This window comes from Mauremys reevesii, linkage group 3 (genome assembly GCF_016161935.1).
Source record: "Mauremys reevesii isolate NIE-2019 linkage group 3, ASM1616193v1, whole genome shotgun sequence".
NCBI classification, from domain to species: Eukaryota; Metazoa; Chordata; order Testudines; family Geoemydidae; genus Mauremys; species Mauremys reevesii.
In genome coordinates, this window is record NC_052625.1 from 93,206,789 (window position 1) to 93,229,489 (window position 22,701).

The 22,701-nt window shown below is 44.3% G+C and overlaps 1 protein-coding gene and 1 long non-coding RNA gene across 5 annotated transcripts in view; both read right to left on the reverse strand.

Moving 5' to 3' along the window:
* The window catches only part of LOC120400663 (palmitoyltransferase ZDHHC14), a 326,414-nt gene that overhangs the window by 126,886 nt on the left and 176,827 nt on the right, over positions 1–22,701 (reverse strand). The window lies entirely within an intron of this gene.
* On the reverse strand, positions 3,098–20,966 carry LOC120400671. Its single transcript, XR_005595962.1, has 3 exons — positions 20,939–20,966; positions 12,513–13,540; positions 3,098–3,130 (listed from the first exon to the last, which is right to left on the reverse strand). It is a non-coding gene; the product is annotated as an uncharacterized LOC120400671 (long non-coding RNA).

The following is a 22,701-nucleotide window of genomic DNA, read 5'->3' on the forward strand; positions in this document are numbered from 1 at the left end:
CCTTATCCAAAAAACGCAAAAAAGTACCATTGCTGATTATTCATTAAAAGTTTGAAAAAAACCAAACCCTTCCCCAGTTTGCATTTCAGCTCCTAAGCAAGGGTATTAAAAATATGTATAAATCTCAATGCATTTTATCTCATATTTAAACCAATTTTGGTCTGAAATTGCAATCTATTTGTCTGTGTTATCTCAGAAAAAAAGGAAGTTCTAAGGGGATGGGCACAATCATTCAACCTTTAGTCATGGAAGGAGACTTTCTGAAAAACATGAGCTGTCACACATGAATAAAAGTCGTCACATTTGACCCCATGTTACTTGTTTGGAACAAGTCTGACTAATATTCTACTTCAGCATTGATGCATAAACTTTCCATGTTCACCTAAGGCTCAATTTTCAATGAGCACAGCTCCTGTTTAGGCACCAAAATAAATGACCAGATTTTCAAAAGAGCTTTGCATCCAACATATTGAGCTCTGTTGATAATCTGTCCCGAACTGTGAATGCTGAGCACTTGAAAATCTGGCTCTTTGTGGCTTTTTCTGCTGTATGCAAACATACTGTAGGAGGAGAAAGAGGGAGTCACCATTATATATAGTAGTAATTAACATGAATAGAATATTATTGGTATTAGGCTTAGATTGTAAGCTCTTTGGGGGCAGGGATTGTCTTTTTTGTTCTGTGTTTGTACAGCACCTAGCACAATTGGGCCCTGGTCCATTACTGGTGCTCCTAGGTGCTATGATAATACAAATAATACAGTAAAGAATCTGAGGGCCCAACCCTGCTGTCACAGAAATCCATGGGAGTTTTGCCAATGCAAGAAGGCTCAGGCCCACAGGAGCGTTATAAAATGGCTCCTATCAGAGCATTTAATTATTAGATCAAAATAACAGCAGAATGCAGGAACTATGATAGAATGATTCTCTTTCACAGGCCAATGAAAGAAATTTAGTGTCACGCACAAACTGATAAGATGGATGTTATCCTGCATTTGAGAGTCCGCTATCCCACAAAGAAAGCATTTCCTTTTCCGGTGCTGGATACTCAGCCAGGCCTCTGTCACTTACCTGAGAAGCACTTTAAAAAGGGTTGGCTATTGACTAATAGCAACATCATGCTAAAGTTAGGCTAACCTGGTTTCCTGCTTCAGTGCACTAAGCTAATTGCCACAAAGGTCAAAAAGCATTACCACCATAGCACTGCAGAGTTGGTCATTATGGAGAATTAAGTGCATATGGAATTGGACGAGTGCATTATTTGTTTGATGTCCTCTGAAGTATCAGAGGCCTGATTTGTCACTGCCCTATATTTTGTGTATTGGATCCTTCTTTCCTCTTTCCCACACAGATAGGCAGGTGAGGGTAAAGCTTGTGAAGACTACTGCAATGAATGGGTAACTAGTTTCTGTGGAACAGCTGCGAAACTGCTTTGTGCTGGATTAGGGTAAGAGGGAGAGGCAGATTTTTCTGTCCTGGGCCCTAGATGCATCTGTCCAACACCAATTCTTCAGTCCAGGAATGGGACTTTGTATTTTATGCACCCCCAGCTTCTCTGTGTATAACACCTCCCACAGCTTTTTCTGTGCCTTTAGTCTGGGCCTGGAATTAAATATCCTCCTTTGTTCATCAGAGACTCCATGGTAAGTAAAGGAGGACCTCAGAACAAATGCTCAGAAGTGCCAGAAATTTGATACACAACCCATTTTGGAAAGAAAAACAATTGGAAAACAATAGTCTTTAATAAGTCCTCCTTTACTTATCCTGGATTATTTAGGCAGCGGATCCTCTATACAAACATTGCATAAAACATAAACAAACTGCAAGACCCTATTCTTTGATTTTGAACTCAACCACGCAACTGGATGCCTTTACTAAACAAAACCAAAAGACACTCCAAAACCAGAGTATCATGGCAGAAAAAAGGAGAAAGACATAAGCTTTCTTATTCACTTCCTATAATGACGGTCAATGATACAAAGAGCTGTGGCTTGTTTAAGCCATAAACCTTATTACTGTCTCCTAAAGTTCCACTAGATTTAAATATTTACTTCTGTCACATGCGAGAGATGCAAAGTTAGCAAAGATTTTTTGCACATCTATGTGGAATTGTAAGGAAAAGATTTATAGCATAGCCACTCACAGCACCTGAAGGTCTACTTGTATTTAGGGTTGCCAACACTCCAGGATTACCCTGGAGTCTCCAGGAATTAAAGATTAATCTTTAATTAAAGATTATGTCATGTGATGAAACCTCTAGGAATACATCCAAACCAAAATTGGCAACTCTACGTTGTCTTTCCATGGTATACTCCCATATTCAGAGGATTTATCTGAGCTGTAAAAGTTTGAGTCTAGGTTGAAATTTGGCACCAAATTTCTGGATTCATAGCCTAGTGGATTCATATGCTAATTTAAAAAACGGATAAGCCTCTATTTGTGGCATAAAGTAGTGATTCCAAGAAAGGTGTTTTAATCTTTCTAGTGAGTTAATATTGCAAGGCATTTTTCTTTGTATTGGTTTTCTACTTGCAGTGACCATAACCCTTAGCTGGGGACCAACAAGTGCACAGTGCAGCCCAAGGGGATGGGGGTGGGGGGAAGAGGGCTTTAATTCTCATCTGTGCTCCCCCAATCCTGGGGTCGCTCTGTGTACATTACAGCAGCCTAAAAGCTGCCCCAACTTACTCACCTCCGAGTGCCGAGAAGTCCTTTCCATACCTTATTTTTCCCCAGCTATGAGCCCCAAGGCAGTCACTGGGTGGTTTAGGACTTGTTATGTGGCTGTGCCCTCCTGCATCTGGCTGTGCCAAGTTTTGGGCCACTCTTCTCCATGCAGTGTAAGGCAGCTGCAGCACAGGAGAGAATCTGGCTCAGTTAATTGCAGGAATTTATATTAAGCACATTCTAAAGCACCAGTCACAGACAGATGAGGTCGTGTACACACACAAGGGTTTATTCTGGCTCTCATGCACTGTACCTGTTAGAAGCCCATCTTACTACTTTCCTTCTCTTCAAAAGGCAGAAAGCACACAGGAATAGTTCTAATTCTTGATTTTGCCATTGACTCATTGTGTGGCCTTTTCTCTGTCACTTTGCTCTGTCACTTTGCTCCCTGCCTCTGTTTCCCCCTTTGAAAATGAACACAAAGTTGAATGTAACTAGATCAGACATTCTCCTTTCAGGACACTGACACACAGGCAGGTTTGGAAAAAAGAAGGTCTCTCCAGGGCAGCTTACCATGAAGAGAGAGAGAACAAAGTGCCAAGCCAGACATGGACTTTGACATGTAAAATGACTGCTACCAGACTTTAATCTTTGAAAACTATTTTCCTGAGCTGCAGTAGCACAGCTCCTTGTTGCTAACATGAGTAAGAGTGAAAGCTTTTCTTTTTCTCTCCCCTCTCTTTATAAATAAACAAACCATTGCTTAACTGCACCTAAACCTGGGATAGGCCTTTTGAAGTGGAGGTGACCTCTGCTTCCAGCATTCTCCTTGGGAATGAAGGAGACTCACCTCATGACAGGAGAAGAGCAAACAGGTGGAGTCCACTAAGCTAGCACTGCCAAAGTCATGAAGGGAGGTTCAAAGAGGGAAGTGTTCACTCTCCTAAGAGGTGGCACTGTCCTAAGGCTCTTGCTGGCAAGTTTAGACTGGTCCATGCTGTTCCACTCATCAACAAACCCACAGCCATGAACAGCAACAAGTCAGAAGAATGTAAAAAAAATTGCTTGAGCTCCAGCACCTCTTTCATTACAAATTAAGCACTGGAAATAGCTCTGCCAGGAGAAACCCAAAAAACAAAACAAAGCAAACACAAAGGCTGGGCCAACATGCTCCAATGGGAAGAATTTCATCCTATCACCCTAACATGGTAAAAGCTACACTCTGTGAGCATCAGCAGGGATTGTTCAGAGTGATCGAAACTACCAGAGTACAAAACTTTGAGAGGGGGATGCCAACCAGGTCAGTCATTTCATAACTCAACAAGCAGCATTGCCAACCCCAAGTTTTCAAAAATCGCAAGTCAGACTCCAAAATCATGAGATTGGCTTAAAAAGCAGATTAAAAATAAATAAAAATAAATGCTGGGTTCTGTTTTCCTTGCCCCAGGTCATGTTTTCAAATTTTTCTCCACAACCACAAGGGCTAGACATTTTCATTTAAAAAGGAACCAACCAACAAAAAGAACTGAGATTATGTAGTCACTTGACTCCAGGAGCTGAGGCTTTAAAAAGACACCCAAGATCTCAAGACCCATGATAAAATCATGAGTTGGCACCACAGCAATATGGCACAGCCAGTGCCCTGATCAAGAGAGGTAGGAATATTGCTGATGGGTACTAATGAAGGATCTGAAATGCACTGTAAGTGACTGATACTTTCTTATCCCTACTTATCCAGGATGGAGGAGGGCAGGAGATAACAGGCCAATCAGAGTGCTGGCAGATATAGATATACTCAGCTACATTTGGATGCCTGCCAGGAGCCAGGGTGCTGCCTAGTGGAAGAGCAACAGGAAATTTTCACTTTGTAGGGATCCATCAGTGTGGCATCCTCCAAAGGCAGGAATCAAGCAATCTTACACATTTATTCTAAACCGCACTGGGGCTCAAATTGTTCACATGTGCAGGGGACCATCTTTGTGCAGGTTTCACCTCTCTTGCACAGAAGGGCACAGCCTGAGTTGCCTGTACAGCACAGTCCTGTCCTCCTCCAGACCTTATGGAGCATGCTATGTGGTCCAGGGTCTGCACTGTGGAGGGAGTGGAGACTGGGAAGTCTGGCCCAGAGGGGAGACACATTTCTTCCTTCACTGCCCCCAAAGAGGGTAAGCAGGAAAGACATTACAGCTCAGGGTCCAAGGGCAGCAACCACCATAGAGCTGGATGGGGAGAACACCAGTGCAGAGGCCTAGGGGCTCCATGCAGATGGCTTTGGATCTGCTAGTTTCTGATCTCATCTGCAGGGAGATGAACCCTGTCTGGCCAACTCCTGTGCAATTAGATAATGTGACTTGGGAAGAGGAATCTCTACAAAATGATCTTCTCAGAGATTTCCTCTCCCAGAATCTCTTCCAAGGACTTTTCTCCTGGCAGAGAATGATCTGACCTAAGATAGCGTTTCAGATCTTTCTCAGCTTGGGAGAGGGAAAGAGCCAATGCCTGCTGATATCGTAAGTGGTTACAGTGACTAACGCACCATGTGCAGACCGAAGCCACATGAATAATAGAGACACCTCAAGCATGCTTCACTGAACCTCAGAAAAAGGCAAAGAAAAGGTCACAGGATTCCAGCTGGGGAAAGAATAAATCTAATTCAGAGCACACTCCTTTAGTGCTTCTCTGGAACTGCAATGTCAATCAGGAGAGAAAGCCTTCAACTTATGTTAAGATCATTCTCCACAGCTGGTGTCAAATTCTGATCTCAGTCACACAGATGAAAATTCAAAGCAATTCCACTTACTCTGCATGTACACCAGAGTTACTCCACATTTACATCTATGTAACAGAGAACAGAATTTGGCCCCTTTAATAAAAAAAACCCTAGATAATAACAGAAAAATGAGTGACTTTATGCATGACACCCATGGAACTATCAGCATTCAGTCTTTCTGTTTTTGCTTCCCCAGGACTGTTGCGATGCACAAACAATTCAAGTGATGGCTTGTGGGGGGACCTGCTGTCCTGTGCAGATCTCCCCATGATACCAGTCTAGATCTCCTCTTCAGGCAGCAGGAACTCATGGTAAGACCCTCCCCTCCAGCCATCTGGGGCCCTGTTGTTGCTTAAAGCCCTGCAAACTGTAAGGTGAAAAGGTGATGGTCTTAATTTCTATGGCAGAAAGTGATGATCAGTTGGCCTGGAAGGAACCCCTAGCAGTCTCATAGCTCTGTTGTAAACCCATCTTGGCTATCAACCCTAATTGCCATCTGGGCCCAAGGAAACATGTGAGGATTATTTTAAAGAGGGGCCAAATTCAATAGAGGCAGGAAATCCGTGGGATAATCAGTACCCTCTCTGGTCTTAGTTGGAATCAGCATGGATTCACAGAAACCCAGCCTGAGAGCAAAAAAATTAGATGATGGTATTAGAGCTAAAACAAAGGGCTTGCGTGACAACTGCTGGATTTTTCTATAATTACACACATACCAGAGAGTCTGAACTCAAATGGCAGATCACTGAGACCTGGTAATATATCAGAACTGTAAAGGACTATCCTCAGAATCTCTCTGGCATCCGAGCATGAGTTTGTTTGATGATTTTGTCAGAAATATCAAGCAGGCATGAGAGGGCCTCAGTAAATATGAGGGAATATGAGAAATCCTGTCAACTCTGGAGCCTGTCAGACATCTAAGACACATAACCTGCAGATCCAGAGAGGCCTGCAGATGTAAGGAGAAGCTGCAGTGGCCTTGTATTATTTCCCTTGTGGGCATCACTGCAGACGTGTGGAACGTCAAGAAGCAGTAAATGCAGAATGATAAACACACACATTTCAAAATGTCCACAACAATCTATTTTTACTATACATATCTCCTCAAACTCCAATTGGTGGAAGGCAATGCAGGGGAAGACAGTTTAATTCCAAGAAACTCCCCGCCCCCACTTTCAGGGGCGGTTCTATGTATTTTGCCGCCCCAAGCACTGCAGTCAGGCGGCTTTCGGCGACATGCCTGTGGGAGGACTGCTGGTCCCGCGCCTTCGGCGTACCCACCGCCAAATTGCCGCCGAAACCGTGGGACTGGTGGAACTCCTGCAGGCATGCCGCCGAAGGCAGCCTGACTGCCGCCCTCACAGCGACCGGCACGCTGCCCCCCGTGGCTTGCCGCCCCAGGCACGTGCTTGGTGCGCTGGTGCCTGGAGCCGCCCCTGCCCACTTTGCATTTAGTATGCCACCTACCTAGCAACGCTTTATTTCACTCAGTTTTTACATGGACACTGTATCCCTACTATCAGTAAATATCAACACAGAACAATGCCAAACCAAATACATGTTCAGTATGTAAACTAACAATATTGCTAGTTTACATATTACAGATACAAGTGCAGGAAGGAATAAGTCAGATCTGTTACCCCATTGTCCCAAAGAAGCAACAAACCAAACCCAATTTTCTAGAGCCCTGTTCATATTTTAAAAAATATGTAAAACCTAAATTAAAAAAATGATCTGGTTTGATGGTGTGGGAGGAGATCTCTAACGACTGGAATCTGGGTGTTGCTGACAGTACTCGCACTGTATAAACAATAATACTGACAAGCTCAAAGGAGACCATGGCTCCAGGAACATACATAGACCAATGCTTCACAAACAAAGCTCTTCTGGTCATAAAATGTCCTTGGTAATAAAAATTATGGAAAAGAAAACGTTCTCTAAAGAGAACCAGTTGCAAACTTTCCCATAAGATATCAGTGACTCTTCAAATCTTGAAGACACTGACTATAACTGATCATAATATTTTTTTAACTGCAAATTCAAAATTTTGAAGTTTCACAAAGGTTTCAAATGGACGTTTCATTTTTTTAAAAATTGTGCACAATTTTTACAGAAATAAAAATGTAAGCAGTCATCAAAACCATTGGCACACTGGGGAAGCACCAGGTGAATCGTATGCCACCTTTGCACCAGCTCCAGGAGCTGTGTTCTCCACCTGGCTTGCCAGGGGCGGGATCTAGCCTTGGACTTTCACCCTGCTTTCATGTTTCAGTTCTCACATATGAATTGTGTGTGCAAATATGCACCTATGTAAACTCAACCCCTACACATTCAAGTCTCCTATTGTTTATAATGTGAGCATGCAAAACAAATCCTGACCTACATGGAGAAATTCTCTGCCAAGGCCAAATAATAAACTTTTCCATTAAATCAAGCTCTTGGCATCAAAACTGACCCAAATAAAGTACTTTAGAGTAGGATGTGATTACTCAACTAAAACACAGACAACAGGTTTCTAGAAAGACTGAGTATAATTTTATCTTGTTTCTTTTTCCTTTTGAAATAAGCAATTATGTGGAACTCATTGGTCCTTGACTTACAGCCCTGGAGAATTAAGTCCAATTTTTTCACAGGACTGGTAGAGCACAGGAAGGGTCAATGTAAACTACCTCATATTGCCCTGTCAAGTATACTATCAAAAAAGTTTGGAACAGTTTATTTCTAGAGATGAAAGGATAGCTCAGGTTTATGCCCATTCCATCCTTGGCCTCTCTACTTAGGTCTGGTCTACACTACGGGGGGGGGTGTCAAACTAAGGTACGCGACTTCAGCTACATGAATAGCGTAGCTGAAGTCAAACTACCTTAGTTCGACTGACTTACCCGTCCAGACGCGGCGGGGTCGAAGTCCGCGGCTCCAAGGTCGACTCCGCCACCGCCGTTCGCGGTGGTGGAGTTCCGGAGTCGACCGGAGCGCATGGGGAGTTCGAACTATCGTGTCTTGATTAGATGTGATAGTTCGAACTCCGAGAAGTCAACTCACCGCGTCGACCCGCGCGGTAAGTATGGACCTACCCTTAGATTGACAAAATGGTTTTCAATTAGTTGCAATTGTGGTGGTGGATTTATTGTTGTAGTGCCTGGAGATCTCAATCAGGAATGCAGACATCTTGTGCTGGGTACAAAACACATATTAAGAGATACTCTGTCCCCTTGTAGCAGGGCAGAGGTGAACCCTGTGGATGCCCTGCTAAAGAGGCTGGCCACACCCTGCTTACAGGCAGAGGGGCCAAGTGCAGGGGCTCAGGCATTCAGCAGGGAGCCCAGCTGTGGGCCCTAATGAGGGTGGGCTCAGAGTAATGGGCTGAGCCAATTAAAGACAGCTGGGCTGAGGACTGGGAGGGCTATTTAAGCCCTGGGAAAAGCTCAGTAAGGGGCTAGCCTGGGCAGAGGCAGGAGGGCTGGATCTCTGCCTGTGTACCAATTGAGGTGAGCCTCAGGGGCCAGAAGACAGCTGTAGGGGAATTGGGGACTGCATAAAATACCGTAAATAAAGACATGAGGGTGCAACTGCTGAGAAAGGCATTGGTGCTCTTTATTTGACCAGCCTTAACACAGGGTACAGGCACGAGAGGGTGCAGACCCAAAGACACCCTTGTTATGTTGAAAGGTGCCCACAAGGGGTCTTAATGAATAAACAGCCAGACCCCGTTAAGGAGATCAAGTGGGTTTAAACACCCTAGTTCATCAGGTCATTAAAGGTCTGAGGTTCCTTTGTACTGCAGAGCAGCTACACTAAAGGAGACATGATACCCATGTTCACCTTTGAAGGTCACGTGGTCCCAGAGGAGTTCTGATGGGTTTCCCAATGTGTAATACGCAGGGATTGGAAAGGAAGAGAAAACTATTTTGCTCAGCAACTGATTTTGATATGAGTTCTAGAGAGAGAAAACTCAAGCAGCTGCTTCTGTGCAAAGGGCATCAGTGCCTGACCTGAGGTTTCTGCAAGGGGAAGTTGCCTGTATGCAATCTGTTAGCACCGCTGTTTTAAGGAACAGGACTTGTGTGTGTTTTGTAAATAAGCAAATTACACTAAGAAAATGCCCAACTCTGCATCACTGCCTATTATGTACTAGCTAAGGGGTTCTCCCAACAAATTTTTTGGTGGCCTCAGAGTGCAGTCACCAACTCTTGCTGGTGGCCACGCTGACAATTTTTCCTAAAATATGTAATTAACTTTATGAAAATCAAATTACAATGATTTGGATGTGCATATTTATGTAGGGTTTTTCAGACTCAGTAATAAAAATAATTTCCAGTTTCTATTCTTTACTGGATATAAACTGAATAGAAACACAAATAAGGTGCTTCTCCTGTTCTTGTCTTTTTTGTTGTTTCTTTTGCGCTTCCCTCCCCCCCTAAGACTTGCTAGCTGGTAAGTCTTCTGCTGTGAAAAGTGATATTTGTATGTTTGTTAATATCACATTTCACAGCAGACTTACTCAGCCCTGGGACAGATTAAGCCCTGGCTGGGGAGGTTGGCAGGGAGGCAACAGGCCCCAGGGACAATGCGGGGGGGTGGGGAGGATAGGGGATGGTGAGCCTGGGGCCAGAGCCTGAACCAGAGCCTGCCACTGCACAGATGGAGCCTGAAGCCCCATGGCTGAAGCCTGCCTCCCCTACCCCCAGGAAAGTGTGGAATTCACCAGCTGCCTGCACCTCCAGTGTTTGTTTCTCTGGAGTGGGGCAGAGCCCAACTGCTGCTGGCAGCCCTGGGAGAGGGGCCACTGCTTTGCACCCCTCCCCCTCATCACAGCCAAGGAGGCTGTGGCTGCAAGAAAAGGCCCTGGTGGCTGCATTTGAGAAACATCTAGCTGATTGTCAAGGGGCCTACCTGACTGGTAGAGCCCCCTGCCTCAACATCCCCTTAACAGGTGCTGAAAAATAATTCAGAGGCTCACATCCAACAACAAACCAGTTTCCATAAAAGGGGTTTATCAACATAAAATAAACCCAAAGTAAAGCCAGAAACCAATGCCCAGTCTCTTCCACCCCCACCTCTGACTGGCTCAAAGCTTCCCCACTAGGCACAGTTTCCGTTCCTCCTCGGTTCTGCTCAGTCTCTTCCCACAGCTCATCCTCGGCAGGGGCGGCTCCAGACCCCAGCACGCCAAGCGCGTGCTTGGGGCGGCATGCCGCGGGGGGCGCTCTGCCGGACGCTGGGAGGGCGGCAGGCAGCTCCAGTGGACCTCCCACAGGCGTGCCTGCGGAGGGTTCGGTGGAGCCGCGGGACCAGCGGACCCTCTGCAGGCACGCCTGCGGGAGGTCCACCGGAGCCGTGGGACCGGTGAGCGGCAGAGCGCCCCCCGCAGCATGCCGCCCTGCTTGGGGCAGCGAAATGTCTAGAGCCGCCCCTGATCCTCGGCACATCCTTTCCCAGGCCAGTCGTCTCCCCCTTTGCAGTCAGAGGATTGCATAAGTCTCTCGTCTAGGCCAGGGTTTCTGGACTCCCCTCAGCTCATTCTTCCCTACAGCTTTGCCACCTGCTGTCTCTCCCTTTATAAGGTACAGGTGCCTTCCTTAAAGCCCAGTTGGGGAGCAGGCAATTACTCACAGGTGAACTGGATCTTGCTCCTTCTTAAAGAGGCCAGTCACCCCATGATACTGATCCTTTTAATTATGGACTCAGACACATCCAATTTGCCCCCAGTAGTTCAGTTCTGCAGGGTCAGATGATCCACTGCTGAAATATCTAACACTACTGATAGCAGCAGACCATGCTAAGCAATAAACTATTTACTGTGCTAAGCCAGTCAATCAAAACTAACACTGTACTGTGGCTACACCAAATCAAGATTGTAATTTATCAGATAAAACATTATACTTCAGACGTCCCCACAAGCGCATATGACAGGATAGACACCTCACTTTAGTTTTAATCTCTGTTGGCTCAAGTAAATGCTCACCCTCAAACACCCCTGACTTTTAGGAAGTTTAGGTGCTCAGTCTCTACTTGACAGATTGGACGCCACTTACAGACATGAAATTAAACCATATAGAAACCTGGGATACATTTTGTATCTGTTTACCCACTCTCTCAATATAGAAACAGGGAGTCTTTTGAGAAAACTAAAGGACAATACATTTAAAACTGACAAAAGGATTTTTTTTAATGCAAAATATAATTAGGCAGTAGAATTTACTGTCACAGGGTATCATTGAAGCCAAGAGTTCTTGCAGGATTCAAAACCAGACTGGACATTTATAAGGATAAACAAGAATGTCCAGAGTTATAACAGTGGGGGAGGAGGGGAAGACAGGGGGACTCACACACCCATAACCCAAGAGCTTTGGAAAGGATATAAATCTTCATATTTCAAGGTTTATGCCAATCTCTAACTACTGGAGTTAAGAGAAATCTTTCCATGAGGCAGGTATTCCATAACTGCCTGTTCCAGGGTTTCTTGCACCTTTCTCTGAATGATCTGGTGCTGGACCCTATCACTGATAGGATACTGGCCTAGATTCTGATCCAGTCTGGCAAGTCCTAGGTTGTATTTGTAATAAAACCTAAAAGCAGGCACATTTTATATGTGTAGCTTTTGCAGACGTTTCCTGCAGGTCTACTTTCAATCTGCACCGATTTTATGTTTTATGAAATGCACTGAGACATTTCAAATGAAACACTAATTAAAAGTCTCCTGATTACTTTAATCAGAAGCTAAAGAAATTAAACTGTCTCCAGAAACCTCTCTATGCAATCTCCAGTGTGCCTGGAGCTAGACCTGATTAAATGAGCCTGCATGATTTATTTGGCCAGTATGAATGCCACCTCATGGCTCTGAGGGAATTAAATTAGAAGAAATAAATCTTTAAACCTGGTTTCCTATGAAAGAGTTGAAGCCATTAGTTGATTACTAGTGGAAGCAAACTTCCAGCCTCACTCAAGTTTCTCTGCATAACAGCAACTTTTCTGGTTTTGTACTAGTGACAGAGAAGGATGTAGCAGGGTAAAGGCTAAGTCTTCCTGAAGTTACATCCTAGATTAATCTAGAAAAGGGCATTGGTTTTTCTTACCTTTTGATAGGAGAATGTGATCAAAATTCATCTTATTCATAAAGCTGATTTCTACAGAGCCGGTGCTTCAGAACCCACTAGAGGTAATAGTTATGGGGACTTAGAAGATTACTCTCAGGAGAGATTCCATAGTTCATACTGGAGAAGTTTGGGTCTAGACCTCAAGGACAAAGTGTCTCCTCATTTCTTCCCTTCTCATTACATATTTGGTAAGGAAAATTTTGGGACTTCAGTATTACTGCTGGGCAATTGTGGGACTCTTTCAACACTCACTCCTGCCAGCCAAGAATGGATGGAATTGAAAATATCGCTGCTTTAAGCTAATATTGAGATTTATTTAACCTTTGGCTTGACTAGAAGTAAAATGTTCCTGTGTTTTGGTCTTGTGTTCCAGCCCAATGCATGAAAAAAGTTTGGCCCAGATTCTGGGCTGTACTGAGATTGCTTTGATCTGTAACTAAGCCGAATGCAGCTGGCTGTTGGAGGATCTCCACAGTGAAGAGTAATTCTCCAGTGGTATAATGATGCTGTTGGGTCTCCTACACCACACTCCCCTTTCTGTGACCAGGGCTTACTTGCACCCAGGCAATCCTCAGTTGCTGTATCAGACTCTTGAAGACACTGGCAGGTAGCATGGGTTAGAACAGCCTAAATGCTCACAGCCCTCGGGAGTGCAAAGAGGGTTTAAAGGCACCTTTGCACACCCTCCCTCCAGAGCTGTACTAGGTGCTCCTGGGTTGCAGCCAAGAACCTGGCACTTCAGCTCATTGGTACAAGCAGAAAGGACTCCATTCAAATCCTCCTGAGAATGTGAGTTTAAAGTCCTCATAGCTGATGACAATTTGCCTCAGGAAACTCCTCAACTGCCATTGAGGAGTAGTTATGAAGAGATTCTCAGCATATTTGAGCTCCTTGTGCACCTCTCAGGACTCTGAAAGATATGAGTAGAGTGAAGCCGATACAACTTTGGACTTTGCAAGTAGGTCTTCTGGGACTAAGAACACAATATCTGTCTGTCCCCATGGATGCTGAAAGAGCAGAGAATGGGACTCAGTTAAATTTTAAAATGATCTGACTTAGCAAACTTCACTCTTTGCATAAGACTCAAAGATACTGCAATGTTATGAAACCACATTTTATGGAACTGTTGTTTATGCAATTCAGGGGCACTCAAGCCTTTTCATAGTGCAGGCCATATCCTAATAGATAGATTGCACTGGAGACTGCCTCCCCTTCCACTGGGGATTGAATAACATCACTGCGGCAATTAACACCACTGCTTACTTAGAAAAGGAGTAACAGGAAAGCATTTATTTATTTATTCATTCAAGTGCAGTGTGGCAATTGAAAACAAGGCAAAGAGTCAGCCACCATGCAAGAAACCAGCTGTCTATCGACAACCAGCATATGGTCTAAGAACCACTGGTGGTCTATAGACTACAGTTTGGAAGCCACTGGAATTCACTCTCCTGACATTTTAGATATCAGGCGACTGTATCAGACTTAAAGAGTCATGCCTCACTTAACCATACACTGTAATTCACCAATGAACTGAGGGAATACCTTCCATTTGCGTAATGTCACTTCAGGTTAGTTAAGTGAACAGTGATTTAATGTAATATTATCAAGTTTTTGCTTCTAACAGGATTGTGTAGAACAGGAAAACTTAATAGGGACAGTCTAACTATAACCTCAGATATTCAGGGCAGTGATTTTCTTCTCTTTTGGGACTGTAAACTGTTGTTATTTATATACAAATATACTAGATTTGCATATCTATGTAATTGTGTAGTATAGTTACAGTGTTTGTTTTGTGTGTAGAGAAAAAAAAATCTTTCCTAAACATGGGAGACCAGAACTGCACACAGTATTCCAGATGAGGACACACAACTAATTAACAGGTTTCCCCCAAATCTGTGAGAAATCTCCATAGATCAGGACATCAATGGAGGACCAGGACATTAACACAGAGGTTCTTTGCTGCAAAGTCCCGCTACTTCCAGCTGCTGCAGAACTCCCATATTGCCAAGGTGTATACCGTGTGGAGGACAGCAGCATGGAGGATAATGCTGACAGCATCAGCCTCATCTTCCATGGGGCAAACCCTGGAAGGCAAGGGGAGAGGAAATGACACAGCAGATACTGTCCATCTTGTGGCACTAACTCTGGCATGTCCCACAGAGCTGCAGAGCGCAAAGGCCTGTGGTCCCGGGGAGGGAGTAAGGGCTTCTGTAGGACTAGGGGAGGCTGATACTGTTTCTCCACCTGCATGCCCACCTACTCTGGTTTCTTCCAGGGTTGGCTTCCCTTCACACCCATTAGCAGAATGTAAAAGATCAGGCAGTATCAATACAAATCAATTGGCACAGGCCCAGTAATTTTTCAGAGGCCGGTTTATATTTGGACTGGAGAGCGTCCTAAAGTCTCCATTATTTACTATTCACCAAAGGAGGAGAATTGTCAGGACATCTAGAACTTGTATAGAGGTGAGTGTTTTTTTAAAAGTTGTATCTAGATTAACATTAATTAGTATAAACAACAAGCACTGTCTGGAAATGACATCCCAGGACCTGTTAATGCTGTCACGGTTTCAGTGCAATGTCATTACCATTACTATTCTCTGCAGTCAATAGGTCAGGGATTTACACTAAAATGTGGTAGTCCTTATTGGTTTGGAGCAACCATAGATAGCGCAGAGGAATCTACAAATATCTGTCAACATGCATTGCCTCTATTATTATTATGATTGTTTATATCTAACTCACAATACAAGGCATTAGATTGATAAGAGGAAAAGTTCCCAACCCAAAGAGTTTTCAATTTAACTAGACAGTATAAAAACAAAGGTAAAGAGAATAAGAAGTAATGCAAAACCAGAGAAAATGAATCAAAGTAACTGTGCATCTTGCTGGATGAACAATTTTTAAAAAAATTGAGTTTAATAATCATGATTTTCTGTTATTCATGAGGGAGAAGAGTGGGAGGTAAAGATAGAGAGGGTGGAGAAAAGCGCTGGGGGTTTATAGACCCCTTGGAAGTGATGTACTTTAAGGAAGGACTAAGAGAAGAAGCAAACACGATAGACTGGACCACAGAATCATTTGTCCAGCTGTGTCAGGCTGTGTATTAGGGGGCTGGAGACAAGAGTGAGAGAAGGTGATGCAAAGGTGATACAGCTTGAGCAGGAGACTAGAGAAATAGGTGGGAACATGGTTGTGCAGTGTCTCAAAAGTGAGGAAAAGGGGCCTGGATTTACTCCTCCTCCTTCTAGCTTTGCCCTAAAATTGATTGGTTTCTAGTGCTCTGTGCAGGTCTTAGAAGACAAAGATGAAGACATTGTGATTGTAGCAGTGGAGGTGACTGACCTTTAAATACAGGAAACAAACACGGCTGGGGTCAGAAAAGTGACTACGTCAAAACAGAACCTCTGAATACAACAGATCTCCGAGTGTGAATTCAGTCATTTTACTTTAGTGACAAAAATAAGATTTTATTACTCTTCACTCCTCTGAGCCACATAAAGCCAACCCAGCTAAGGGAGAGCTACCTGCATTCTGTTTTGGCTCATGCATCGCTAACACTTTAGCCTGGTCTACACTACGCGTTTAAACCGAATTTAGCAGCGTTAAACCGATTTAACCCTGCACCCGTCCACACAACGAAGCCCTTTATATTGATATAAAGGGCTCTTTAAACTGATTTCTGTACTCCTCTCCGACAAGGGGAGTAGCGCTGAAATTGGTATTGCCATGTCAGATTAGGGTTCGTGTGGCTGCAAATCGACGGTATTGGCCTCCGGGCGGTATCCCACAGTGCACCATTGTGACCGCTCTGGAAAGCAATCTGAACTCGGATGCACTGGCCAGGTAGACAGGAAAAGCCCCGCGAACTTTTGAATTTCATTTCCTGTTTGCCCAGCATGGAGCTCTGATCAGCACGGGTGGCGATGCAGTCCCAAATCCAAAAAGAGCTCCAGCATGGACCGTACGGGAGATACTGGATCTGATCACTGTATGGGGAGACAAATCTGTTCTATCAGAGCTCCGTTACAGAAGACGAAATGCCAAAGCATTTGAAAAAATCTCCAGGCTATGATACAGAGTCCACAGCACAGTGCTGTGTGACAAGCGTAACGGAAAGCCAAAGAATCAAATGGACGCTCATGGAGGGAGGGAGGGGGTACTGAGGACTCCAGCTATCCCACAGTCCCCGCAGTCTCTGAAAAGCATTTGCATTCTTGGCTGAGCTCCCAATGCCTGAAGGGTCAAAAACATTTTCCCGGGTGTTTCAGGGTATATGTCGTCAATTTACACCCTTCCCCACCCCCGAAAGAAAAGGGAAAAAAACGTTTCTCACCTTTTTTCAATGTCACCCTATGTCTACTGCATGCTGCTGGTAGACAGGGTGCTGCAGTGCTGAACACCAGCATCCCCTTCCCTGTGGCAGACGGTACAATATGACTGATATCCGTCTTCATCATCAGCCCGTGAGTGCTCCTGGCTGGCCTCGGTGAGGTCGGCCAGGGGCACCTGGGTAAAAATGGGAATGACTCCCGGTCACTCCCGGCAGATGGTACAAAACGGCTGGTAACCGTCCTCATCATAGCAACTGGAGGCTGAGCTCTATCAGCCCCCCCCCTTTCATGTCTAAAGAAAAGATTCTGTCCTGCCTGGACTATCATAGCAGCTGGAGGCTTCCTCCCCCTCATTTTAGCTCACTAAAAAGTCAGTGTTTCTTATTCCTGCATTCTTTATTACTTCATCACACAAATGGGGGGACACTGCCACGGTAGCCCAGGAGGTTTGGGGGAGGAGGGAAGCAACGGGTGGGGTTGTTGCAGGGGTACCCCCTAGAATGGCATGCAGCTTATCATTTCTGCGGGATCTCTGGGGCTCTGACATGGAGCGGCTGTGCTCTCTGGTTCTCTAGTACACTTGCCCCATATTCTAGGCAGGACTAACTCTATTTTTAGACAAAACATAAGGGAATGACCCGGGGAGTCATTCCCATTTTTGTCCATGCGCCCCCGGCCGACCTCAGCGAGGCCAGCCAGGAGCACCCATGACAGCAGCAGACGGTACAAAACGACTGATAACCATCATCTCATCGCCAATTTACAATGGCAGACGGTGCAATAGGGATGGTAACCGTCTCTGCTACCTTGCAAAGGCAAATGAATGCTGCTGTGTAGCACTGCAGTACCGCGTCTGTCAGCAGCATCCAGTACACATACGGTGACAGTGACAAGGCAAAACGGGCTCCATGGTTGCCATGCTATGGCGTCTGCCAGGGCAATCCAGGGAAAAAGGGCACAAAATGATTGTCTGCCGTTGCTTTCACGGAGGAAGGATTGAGTGACGACATTTACCCAGAATCACCCGCGACACTGTTCTTGCATTGGGATCTCAACCCAGAATTCCAATGGGCGGGGGAGACTGCGGGAACTATGGGATAGCTACGGGATAGCTACCCACAGTGCAACTCTCCGGAAATCGACGCTAGCCTCGGTACATAGACGCACACCGCCGAATTAATGTGCTTAGTGTGGCCGCGTGCACTCGACTTTATACAATGTTTTACAAAACCGGTTTATGTAAAATCGGAATAATCCCGTAGTGTAGACATACCCAATTACTGATTAAATTCCACTTACAGAATCTTAGGCCTGATCTACACTAGAAAATTAGGTTGGCATAACTATGTCACTCGGGGTGTGAAAAATTCACACCTCTGAGTGGTGTAGTTAAGCCAACCTAAATCCCTGAGTAGACAGTGCTAGGTCAACAGAAGAATTCTCCTGTCGACTAAGCAACCACCAGTTGAGGAGCTGGATTAACTACACTGATGCATTACAGCAACACAGCTGCGGCAGCACCACTGTAGCATTTTAAATGTAAACAAGTTCTTAATCTGGGAATGTATATCTCAACAGCAGCCCTTAGGTCAGAGATACTGATGTCGACATACACAAGCCAAAAAGAACACAAGAAAGACATTCAGATCACACGGGGAAGATGCAGGATAATAGTTATTAGAAACCCTTTTTTTACTTGTAATTCGATCTGATATCATTCAGATGCAATAAACATGGGAACCTCACAAAGTCTTTTTCATGGTTACTTTTTAGCATAGAAATTTATACTTTAAGCCTCCTTGTACCTTACTCCGTAAATACAGCTCAAACAAAATGATAGTGCAATTAAAAATAACCTACATCTCTTCATGATCAATATTATTCAGGCATGGTACAACTTGCCATTATAAAACTTGTCCTGATAAAAAATACTGATTTTTTTTTAAAAAAGATCCTTCAGTTAATGAGATTTGCCTATGCTTGATCAAGGTTTGTCCATGTCCTCTGACCCACATGGAATTTCTGCCAGGAAAATATCTTCGCAAAAATTCTTTATAGCCCTGAAGACAAACACAAAGCTTTGGTTTCATACAAAGTTATAGTACATGCATTTAGATTTTTAAAATTCGTTGCAAGTTATGAGTCATCTTAAAAAGGAAAGATTATTTCATTTTATAGTGTATGTTCTTTACTATTGTTTGCTATAAATATATTAAAATACTTATAGGGCCTGTTTGGAGATTCATTTCAAGAGGCTAATTGCCTCAGCATTTTTTTTTTTTGCTTGTAGCTACAAAACTGCCAAGTATTATTTTGTAAGAATATGGTAATGCTCATACAGGGTAAGATGAAATCCAGAACAGTGACTAATATTTCCTGTTTTCCTTAACACAGATTCAGCTGATCTCTCAGTTTCCCTACAGTAACTGAGAACAGATTTATTTTTTCCCCAAAAGACATTTTATATCTATAATCTGATTACTGATAAGTTCTAGACTTGCAAAAAACTAATCTTAGGCTGGACAGAGTCCGAGCTTGGATTCTCTGGCACCGCTGCGATGCAGAGCTCTCAGCCAGAGAGTCCGGCAATCCCAGAATAGAAAGAGGTCCCCAGCATGCAAATCTCGACTAGTTCGAGATCTCCTGTGACTAGTTTCCTGTTTGGTCTTCTTACTGAGAATGACTAGACTGTGTTTTACTGTTGGCAAACATGTATTGTTTCAGGAAATCACCTACTTTTTGTACAAGACACCTCTCGTAAATTTTTTGTAGAAGTTCTTCCACAGGATCACCCAGTCCCAAATCAAGTTTCAACCCCCACTGTGTATAACATTATTGACTTTGGCAGTCACTGCAGTGCAGGGAGTGTGGTGTGTGTTGTGTGTGCTGGGTGCCCGGTCTTTTGATGTGGGGTGTGGTCCTGCCTTGACATCCGAAATGTAAAGGGCAGCCTTGCCTTCACATTTGGACCCGTAGGACACGTCCTCCCGTGCCCCCCCGAGCGAAAGAAAAGACATCCAGGGGCAGATACTCACCCCTTCCCACCACCACACCCTCCAACGCCCAAACCACAGCCGTCATGGTAACCCCTATCTTCCTGCAAACCCACCCCCCACCCATCAGTGCACACCAGCAACACTTGCATGTTTCAAACGAAGAAACAGAAATGCAAAAAAGTCGAAAAAAGATTTATTATTAATTAAAAAAAACATGTTTTTTTAAACGTCCCTTGGGGAAGTGGGAAAACTTGGTTGGTGATCAGGCTCTCTAAAATCAAAGTGACAGTCACAGGTTACCCTTCTGGGGCATCTGCACATCCCCAACCGTTATTTTGTGGTCGGGAAGAAAGTGCCTGCCTGGGTCCCACCACTTGCAGCAGCACCAAAAAAAGAAAAGTTTCGGGTTAATAATCTGCTCGCTGGCCTGCTGGTGCAGGATAGGGGATGTGAGTCCATCTATAGCCCCACCGCAGTTTGGGAATCTCAGGCTCGCATCCTTGTGTCCTGGCCAGGGCTCAGGGCAGCAGACAGCAAGTGTCACACGCATCCTGAAAGCATCCTGAATCCTGTTCGCAGCCACTCTGCATCCCAGACCTGCAGCACTATGCGGTCCCCCCAGTCTGTGCTGTTTCCGGCCCCGAGAATCGAATCCCACACCATGAAACTTGACCCATTGCCACCATGATCTCCACTGCCCGGCGGTGCGCGAGATGATCCAGCGGGCTCCATGCTCGCAGAGGGTACACTTGCTGCCTCCTTCTGCTGCCATTGAAGTAAATGGAAAAACTCAGGACATTGGAAGAGGAAATACACTCATTGCCTCAAGTTTCTAGGTTTGAATCCGAAGAAGTGGGTATTCACCCACGAAAGCTCATGCTGCAAAACGTCTGTTAGTCTATAAGGTGCCACAGGATTCTTTGCTGCTTTTACAGATCCAGACTAACACGGCTACCCCTCTGATAGGTTTGAATAAGCCATTCCTCAGTTAGGTCCCAATACTGCAACTTGTTACAGAGAGGCTTGGGATCAGTCTCTCCCAATGGTACCCTAAAAAACCCCAAATGGTTTCCTACCTTTTGTAACTGTTGTTCTTTGAGGTGTTACCCATGGAATGGACATGAGTAAGCACTCAAAGAAGAAACACTATTATGGAAGTTGCTAGGGTGACCAGATGTCCCGTTTTTAAAGGGACAGTCCCATTTTTTGGGACCTTTTCTTATATAGGCACCTATTACCCCCCACCCCCATCCTGTTTTTTCACAGCTGCTATCTGGTCACCCTAGAAGTTGCTGAATTTTTAATTGAGACCGCATATAAGTGGTGAAATCCTGGACCAACTGAAGTCAATGGAAAAAAACTCCTGTTGACTTCACTGGGTCCAAGATTTAAGTCAAGATGTTCTGGCCCTCACCAATAAAGCTAATATGAATATTATAACATGCCCTATTGCAGTTAAAATCATTAGATTCAATCCATTTAAAATAATACATATTTTCTAATCTCATCTATGAAGCAGATTCATAGAAGTTGAAATAAAATCTTTCTACTGTACAATTGATTTTGTAATTAGCATTGTATTCAAATGCAAAGTAGCACCTCTGTGAAGGTCAACACTATTTAATTTCAAAACTAAGAAAAAATTTCACTTCCCCTCCAACACGCCCATACATTATTTTTAAGCATGATTGTGGTCAGAAAATAGACTATATAAAATACCTTCCTTTTACTCAGGAAGCCTGTTCTCTATGTGTATTCTGAATTATATGTGTTTTAGTGACAAAAATATTTTTGACTATATTATAGAGGTGTGCCAGTTCCACCATAGTTAAAGTTGAGCAGTGCTGTCTGTTTAAAGGCCAACTCTTCCAAGTGCTCTAAAATCCACATGCTTACTCAGACTGTCTTGAAATTTGCTGGCTCATAGGAGTGCCGAATAGTGTTAGTGATCCAAATTTGGGGTCATTTGATTTCCTGAAATATACCTCCTCCCAAAACAGCATTTTACAAAATCAAGAAGTTCTTATAATAGAACTTCTTTGCACACCACAGGGGCTTAAACCATGACTCTAATTGTTCCCCATGTGATCGCAGTCACTCAACATTTATCTCAGCTAGTTCATAGTAACTATTGCTCATTTGGGGAAGGAAAATTGAAAATGTGTTAAAGGAAGAGTCTGGCACTCTATAATGCTATGTGCTAAAACTCAAGAGCCAATGAGGTTGAAATGTGCACATGCAGCAAGCCTTGGGTTTCCAGCCAGACCATTGTCACAGTAACTGGGTGGGGCTCAAAGAGATGTGCTGCGACCATTAAACCTGAGTGACATTCATACACTGTAAGTTTGAACTCTACCGGTGGCAGAAATCTGAGCATTATTTGCAGGCATATTGCTACTATCTCCTCTATGAAGCCAGTTTTGTACTTTTGGGATATGTGCCCTGCTAATTTGTACTAGGGATGTAAATATAATTGAAAAAGTTAACTGTTTAAACTATTAAAATTATATCGTTTAATCAATTGATTAAAGAGAAAGGGGTTGGGGTCACTCTGGCCAGTCAGCCGGCCTGAGGCTGGGGTTGCTCTGACCGGCTTGGGGTCACTCCTGCTGGCTGGCTGGCCCGGGGCTGGGGTCAGCTGGCCGGCCTGGGGCTTCCCCGGCCAGTTGGCCTGGGGCCGGGGCTGGCCAGCTGCCCTGGGGTGGGGGTTAATGGTTAGGATGGATTAACCGGTAAGACTGCTTACCGGTTAACCATTTAGCCATTTAATATTTTACATCCCTAATTTGTACTGTTAATTTTGAAGGGGCTCTAACTATTTTCTGAAAGATAATAAATT